Genomic DNA, 7,455 nt, shown 5'->3' with positions numbered 1-7,455 from the left:
AATTTCCTTAAAAAATTAAAATATAACTACCATATAACTGTTGAATCACTATGTTGTACACATGAAACAAATAGAATATTCTATGTCAACTACATTCGATAAAGAAAAAAATAGAACTACCATATGACCCAGCAATTCCACTTCTGGATATTTATCTGAAAAAAATATATGCACTCCTATTTTCACTGCAACATTATTTACAATAGCCAAGATATGGAAACAACCTAAGTGTCCATCGATGGATGAATGGATAAAGAATACAACAGAATACTACTAACCCATAAAAAAAAAAAGAATGAAAAGTTGCCATTTGCAACAATATGGATGAACCTTGGGGTATTATGCTAAGTGAAATAACTCAGGCAGAAAAAGATAAATGATGCATGATTTCACTTATATGAGGAATCTAAAAAGTAAAACAAACAAACAAGCAAATAAAACTCATAGATAAGGTGGTTGCCAGAGGAGAAGGGGGTGGGGGTTTGGGCAAAATGGGTAAAAAGAATCCAACGTACAAACTTCCAGTTATAAAATAAATAAGTCATGGAATGTAATATATAGCATGGTGACTATAGTCAATAATATTGTACTGCATATTTGAAAGTTGCTAAGAGTAAGTCTTAAGAGCTGGCATCACAAGAAAAAAAAAATGTTGTAATTGTGTGCTAATGGATGGTAACTGGAATTATTGTTGTAATCATTTTGCAGTGTATACAAATATTAAATCATTATCTCATACATCTGAAACTAATATATTATATGTCAATTATACCTCAATAAAAAATTTAAAAAATAAAGGAGCATCTCCATATGACATAACCAGCATGGTAGTTACAGAGTAGTTAGATATTTTATATATTATTTCAGGGCTTTAAAGCAATTGTTCCAGAAGCTCAAGGCAGAAATTAATGACCATTTATGACTTCTGCTATAATATATTAGTAGACGAAGCTACAAATTTGCCCAAACTTAAGGGGAGGAGGTATAGACCTCATCTCTCAATAGGAGTGAGGTCAAAGAATTTACAGCCATTTCTTAAAATGTTTATTTACTTTTGAGAGAAAGTGCAAGCAGGGGAGGGGCAGAGAGAGAGGCAGACAGGATCTGAAGCTGGTTCTGTGCTGACAGGTGAGAGCCCAATGCTGGGCTTGAACCCACAAACCGTGAGATCATGACCTGAGCTGAAGTGGGATGCTTAACCGAGTCACCCAGGTGCCCCTGCAGCCATTTTTTAAAAACCATCAGAGTAACAGATTAATACTCCTTCCAAGAATGACACGGGGGAAAAAAAGTTTAATTTTTTTAAGAAGCAGCAACTCTCAAAGAACTGCTGTTATAAACAGTATTCAAAAGGCTAAGATCCAGAGAAAAGAGATGATGTGCTAACATCTTCTGACCACCGTTTACCCTGAGGGCATTTGTTGATTCATAGGACAGGAACCCAAGAATCCAATCAGAGGACCAGGACATGTAGCTTCTGTTAAGAAGCAGAGAAGCGAGTGGAAATTTTGACAATCTCACAGGGAAACAAAGTAAAACATTGGAATTTGAAGTTGCCATGACAGGCAAAATTTGGTGAGGGGTAATATCCTGCTAAGAAGGATCTAGGGAAGTAAACCTAACTTCCTATTTTCCCTCAAGGTGTTTGCTCATTTTACAGAAAAGAAGGATATAATTCAAGTGACAAAGCAGAGTTTTCCACTCTCTCTTAGTGCTGAGAAGAGAAAAAAGTAAGTGATTCTCACCCACCTTTGCGAAGGGCCCATAATAAGTACATCAGATTATTAGTTGGAATACTCTGAGGATGACACTCTAGAAGCATGGACAAACTAGATGTACATAGAATTTTGGAAAATTATAATCCAACCTTGAGTCATCTCAATGACTGTTTAAATTAAATTTATCTGCTTCATTCTGTCAGCTTGTCAGAGGATAAAATAAACTCTTTGTGGAAAGATATAGCATTAAGAGCCTCTAATACTTACCATAAACAACGAATGGCCATCTGCAAAATATTATTAGGTACAACAAGAAAGAAAACCAAGGGAAAACGTAACAATAGAAACAGACCTGCAGATGATCCATTTTTCAATGTTATTAGAAATGCACTTTGGGGCGCCTGGGTGGCGCAGTCGGTTAAGCATCCGACTTCAGCCAGGTCACGATCTCCCGGTCCGTGAGTTCGAGCCACCACATCACGCTCTGGGCTGATGGCTCAGAGCCTGGAGCCTGTTTCCGATTCTGTGTCTCCCTCTCTCTCTGCCCCTCCCCCGTTCATGCTCTGTCTCTCTCTGTCCCAAAAATAAATAAACGTTGAAAAAAAAATTAAAAAAAAAAAAAAAGAAATGCACTTTAACACAGCTATAATTAAGATGCTCAAGAAAATAGGTGTCAAGATGAAGAATTTCACTAGATACCTACCATTTATTTTAAACAGGAAATAAAAATTACAGAATTAAACTATAGTAAATAAAATTAAGAACTCAGTAGATCAGGCATAGAAGAAAAGTTGAGTAGTAAATTAGGAGACCAACTGGTAGAAAACATTCAGGCTGAAGCACAGAGAACTAAAAGGATAGCAAATAGAAAAAGACAATAAAGGTATATGGACATGGTAAAAAGAGAGGATAAAAGGGAAATTGAAGAAAAATATTTGAAGAAATAATAGTAAGGGGCGCCTGGGTGGCGCAGTCGGTTAAGCGTCCGACTTCAGCCAGGTCACGATCTCGCCGTCCGTGAGTTCGAGCCCTGCGTCGGGCTCTGGGCTGATGGCTCAGAGCCTGGAGCCTGTTTCTGATTCTGTGTCTCCCTCTCTCTCTGCCCCTCCCCCGTTCATGCTCTGTCTCTCTCTGTCCCCCCCAAAAAAATAAATAAATAAACGTTGAGAAAAAAAATTAAAAAAATAAAGAAATAATAGTAAGCATTTTCTAATATTGACCAAAGACATTGGCCACAAGAAGCCTTATGAACTCCCAAAGAACGTATAAATGGGCAAAAAAAAACCAAAAACCAAAAAACAAAACAGAAAAACGTCTCATCCAAGCTCAGAATAATATAGTATCTGAAAAAACAAAAAGGAAGTCTAAAAAGCAGCCAGAAATTAAACAATGTATATATATGTTATCTTTAAGTAGTAATCTCGAGGCACCCGGGTGACTCAGTCAGTTAAGCATCTGACTCTTGATATCAGCTCAGGCCTTGATCTCATGGTTTGTGGGTTTGAGCCCTGCATAGGACTCTGCACCCCAGTGCAGACCCGGGATCCTCTGTCTCTCTTTCTCTGTCCCTCCCACACTCCTGCTTGCCTTCTCTCTCTCTCTCTCTCTCTCTCTCAAAATAAATAAATAAACTTTTTGTTTTAAAAAATAAAATAAATAAATAAATAAATAAATAGTAATGTTAAAACTGACAGGTTACTCCTCAACAGAAATGATGGAAGTCAGAGGATAGTGAGAATGTGTCTTTAAAGTCCTGCAAGAAGAATGCCAAGCCCAAATTTTATATTCAGTAATAATATTCTTCAAAAGTGAAGATCAAATGAAGATGTTTCTGGACACACAAAAACGGAGTGAATTCATCACTAGGAGGGCTTAAACTAAAAGAAATACCAAAGGTCAGATGGAAAATGATCCCAGAAGGAGACAGGGAAATACAGGAAGGAATGAAGAGCAGAGTATATGTTAAATCGATGGATAAATACAAATGAATATTGAACACAAATAGTAATCATGCCTTTGAGGGGTGATTACAAAATACACAGAATTAAAATGCGTAATCACGATAACAGAGAAGTTATTAAAGGTAAGTAAATGGGGTTAAAGTATCTAAAGTCTCTGTGTTACCTGTGATGTGCTCAAAGCTCTTATATCAAGTTCTAATAAATCAACTGTGTGTGTTAGTAAAACAAGGTTATAAAGAGGGGAAACGAAGGATAGAAATACTGGATTTATCTCCAGTAAGTCAAGAATGGAGAGGTAAAAGAAAATAAACCAGGTGAGACAAACAGAAAATAAGTAGCTATAAACTCAAGAATAAAAGATACAAACCCAAGTTCTTTAAATGCTCCAACTTAAAACTAAAATTGTCAGACTTGATACAACATGAAAAAACCCAACTATACACTAGTTAGACCTTAAATTAAAAAAAAAAAAAACACCATGCCATGCATATCGGGTAAAAAGAATAACCTGAAAGGATTTAGAGATCCTTCCACTTTAGAGACAGAGATGCTGAAGCCCGGAGTGGCAGAGAGTCATCTAGGATAAGGACTCTCCAGGATTCAGATCCCCAGTTCTGTCATTTTATACAACATCATAAAATGGAAATGGTTGTACTTTCCATCACTTCTCATTGATTCCCAAGTCAGAGTGCCATGTTAATCTGAGTAGAGTCCATTCATGATGAGCTGTGTTTGGGGAGAACAGAGCCCTAAGAATATTTTTCTGAAATGGTTTTCTGTGGAAGCTATGAAAACTGTGACTTTTGATTTGTACAGAATGATTTGTAATCTCTGCTGCCCAGCTCGGAGGATGGATGTGTGGGGAGTGAGAGATCCCTTCACATGCTTCATTGTTTATTTTTTCTTCATTCCCTTTTCACTCTCTTCCCCATCAAAGATTTATGACTGGGGGAAAGATAAAAGAAAAACAAATGCAAACTCCAGGCCAAGAGAGTCTTCTTGACTATATTTCAGCTTTCCTAACAAATTGCCTGATCAAGTTCACCTGGCTCAGTCAGCAAATCAGATGGGAATTTTTAACCCATTGTCCGCCAGTATCACATTAGGGGTAGATGATATTTATTCGTCTAACATTATCATGTAGTAAAATTAGCTGTCAATTATTGTACAAAATTAAAGTGTTCAAAATAAGTATAGCAGGTACTGCATACCCTGAGGGACCTGACCAGTAGGCTCAGGTTTGCCTCAGTTTCTGGGTTAATCAGAAGTAGGGCAGGAAGTATACACAGTCTGAGCCTTTGGAGCTAGGTTGTATGGTCAACTAGGCTCACTAACTGTCATGGTTAGCCCAAGAAGACTTTAAAGTCTCTGAGTTATAACACTCCCCCTACGAAGACTACAGATTTCGGCGCTTAGCCTGTTGGGCTCCTATAACAAAACACCATAGACTGAGTGTCCTGTAAACAACAGAAATTTATTTCTCATAGCCCTAGAGGCTGGGAAGTCCAAGATCAAGTCACTGGAAGATTCAGTGTCTGGGGAGGACCTGCTTCCTGGTTCGTGGATGGCCATATTTTCACTGTGTCCTCACATGACAGAGGAGCAAGGGAAATCTCTGGGGTCTCCTTCACAAGAGCACTAATCTTATTCATGAGGGTTCTACTGTTATCACCTAATCACTTCCCAAAGGCCCCATCCCCAAATACTGACACATTGGGTGTTAGGATGTAACATATGAATTTTAGAGGAATACAAACATTCAGTTTGTAGCAGACACCTACAATTATACCTCTTTCCATAGTCTTCCCCTCTAAGCAGTTGACTGTATCGCTCAGCACCTCGTCTGCCTCTGGGACCAGAACTAGGCTTGGAGAGTCTATGAATATCTGGGCCCCTGATAGTCTGCTGAACTCCTCTTTCTTAGAATCCCCAACCTGAGATGAAATTGTTCCACATTCAGTACCATCTCAAGAACCAGGAAAGAATTTTGCCTTCACTAGCAGTTACAATCTCCTGCCTGAAATGTTCAACTCTGACCTCCCTCAAACAGTTGCCTAAATGCTTCTAAGCTTACAACACCCTTCAACACTGTGTTTCAAACTATACAACCATTTGCATGGGTACCAGCGGTCAAAACTTGATGTATTAGTTGGGGTTTCCAGAGAAGCAGAAATCACAGGAGATGATCTATGTATGTATGTATGTATGTATGTATGTATCATCTATCATCTATCATCATCATCATCTATCTATATGTATCTATAATGAGATTTATTATAAGGTATTGGCCTACAGGATTATGGAGGTGGAGAAGTCCCACGAGCATGCTGGGGGCCTAGGAAAGCTGGTGGTATAAATTCTAGTCTGAGTCCAAAAGCCTGGAACCAAAGTGACAATGGTATAAGTGCCAGTCAAAGGCAGGAGAAGACCAATGTCTCAAAACAGTCAGGCACAAAGAGAAAATTAAACTTTCCTCTGCTCTTTTATTCTATTCAGGCCTTCTTCAGGTTGGATGATGCCCACCTACATTGGGATGGGCCATCTGCTTTACTCAATCTACCAATCCAAATGCTAACTTTTTCCTGAAGCACTCTCACAGACACACCCAAAAATAATGTTTCACCATATAACTGGGCATACCCTGACCAAGACAAGTTGACACAGAAGATTAACCATCACAGTTGACCAGCCTCTCCTGTCTGTCAGATCCTGGTGATTTTGCTAACCCCAAAAGAAACATTGGTTCTCCCAGTCCCAGCATGCCTTGCTCCCAAGTATGCACCCACCACCACAGTATACAGTGCATGGAGACTCTTTAACTAGAGCATACAATCAATCATACCATAGTAAAGGCCTAATAAGGTGCTCCCAAGAGGATCAGCTGGTCAGACCCATATTTCAGGCTGCCCTCTGCTGCCAGGTAGAATTAGGAACTGTTGCTGTATTCTCTGGTTTTTGGTTACTTATCTTTTGCCATTCTAAATCACTTAAACAATTTAGAGAGTCCATTTCTTTTTTTGTCCTTGATGACATATTTGTCCCTCCTTTTATTTTATTATTATTATTATTATTATTATTATTAAATAAAACTCCTTAGACTTAGCCGGAAAGGCCACTTGAAATTGAAACCCCACAAAACAGAAGAAATGAGAAGCATAGATTTCCCTCAGTGACCCTTATTTCATTCCCTGTGCATTAAGCAAGTGTACATTAAGCTTAATAACTTTAAGCTAATGTTCAAAAGGGACAATGGAAGTCTTGGAAGTGACACTGTGAATACTGAAGTCCAAAGGGTAAAGAGAATGTGATATCCTTCTCACAGCTGATGAGGGAGCAGCCTCATAAAAGGGGAATGAGGGTATTAGTCTAGATACCACCAGAGTCCTTTACAGTTATAAAACTCTAAGTGGCCAGTGGGGACAGCCCAAATATGATGGGTTAAAGGGTGGAGGTAATCATTAAGCACCATACTTGTCCCTAATAATTTATCTACCTTTTATTGATCTAAATGGATATATTGCTGTTAATATCCCAGAAATAATTTTCAGAGGGTCCCTTGAAGCTCTATTATAGATTTTAGTCCCACGTAAAGACTATGGGTTATTTTCTGGCCACTTAGCCATAAAAGTGAGAGCCAATATCAGTTCATACTTTTGGTTGTAAACCTTGGAAACTAACTCTGGCTACTTAGCAAAAGAGAATTTGTTGGAAGCAGGGCAAGTTCACAGAATCAATGGGAGGCTGGATGACATAGGTTAGGAAATGGACCAAGGGCT

Source organism: Leopardus geoffroyi, chromosome D1, assembly GCF_018350155.1.
Source record: "Leopardus geoffroyi isolate Oge1 chromosome D1, O.geoffroyi_Oge1_pat1.0, whole genome shotgun sequence".
Classification (NCBI taxonomy): domain Eukaryota; kingdom Metazoa; phylum Chordata; class Mammalia; order Carnivora; family Felidae; genus Leopardus; species Leopardus geoffroyi.
The sequence above is the reverse complement of the archived record's forward strand: the minus strand, read 5'-3'. Positions refer to the sequence as shown.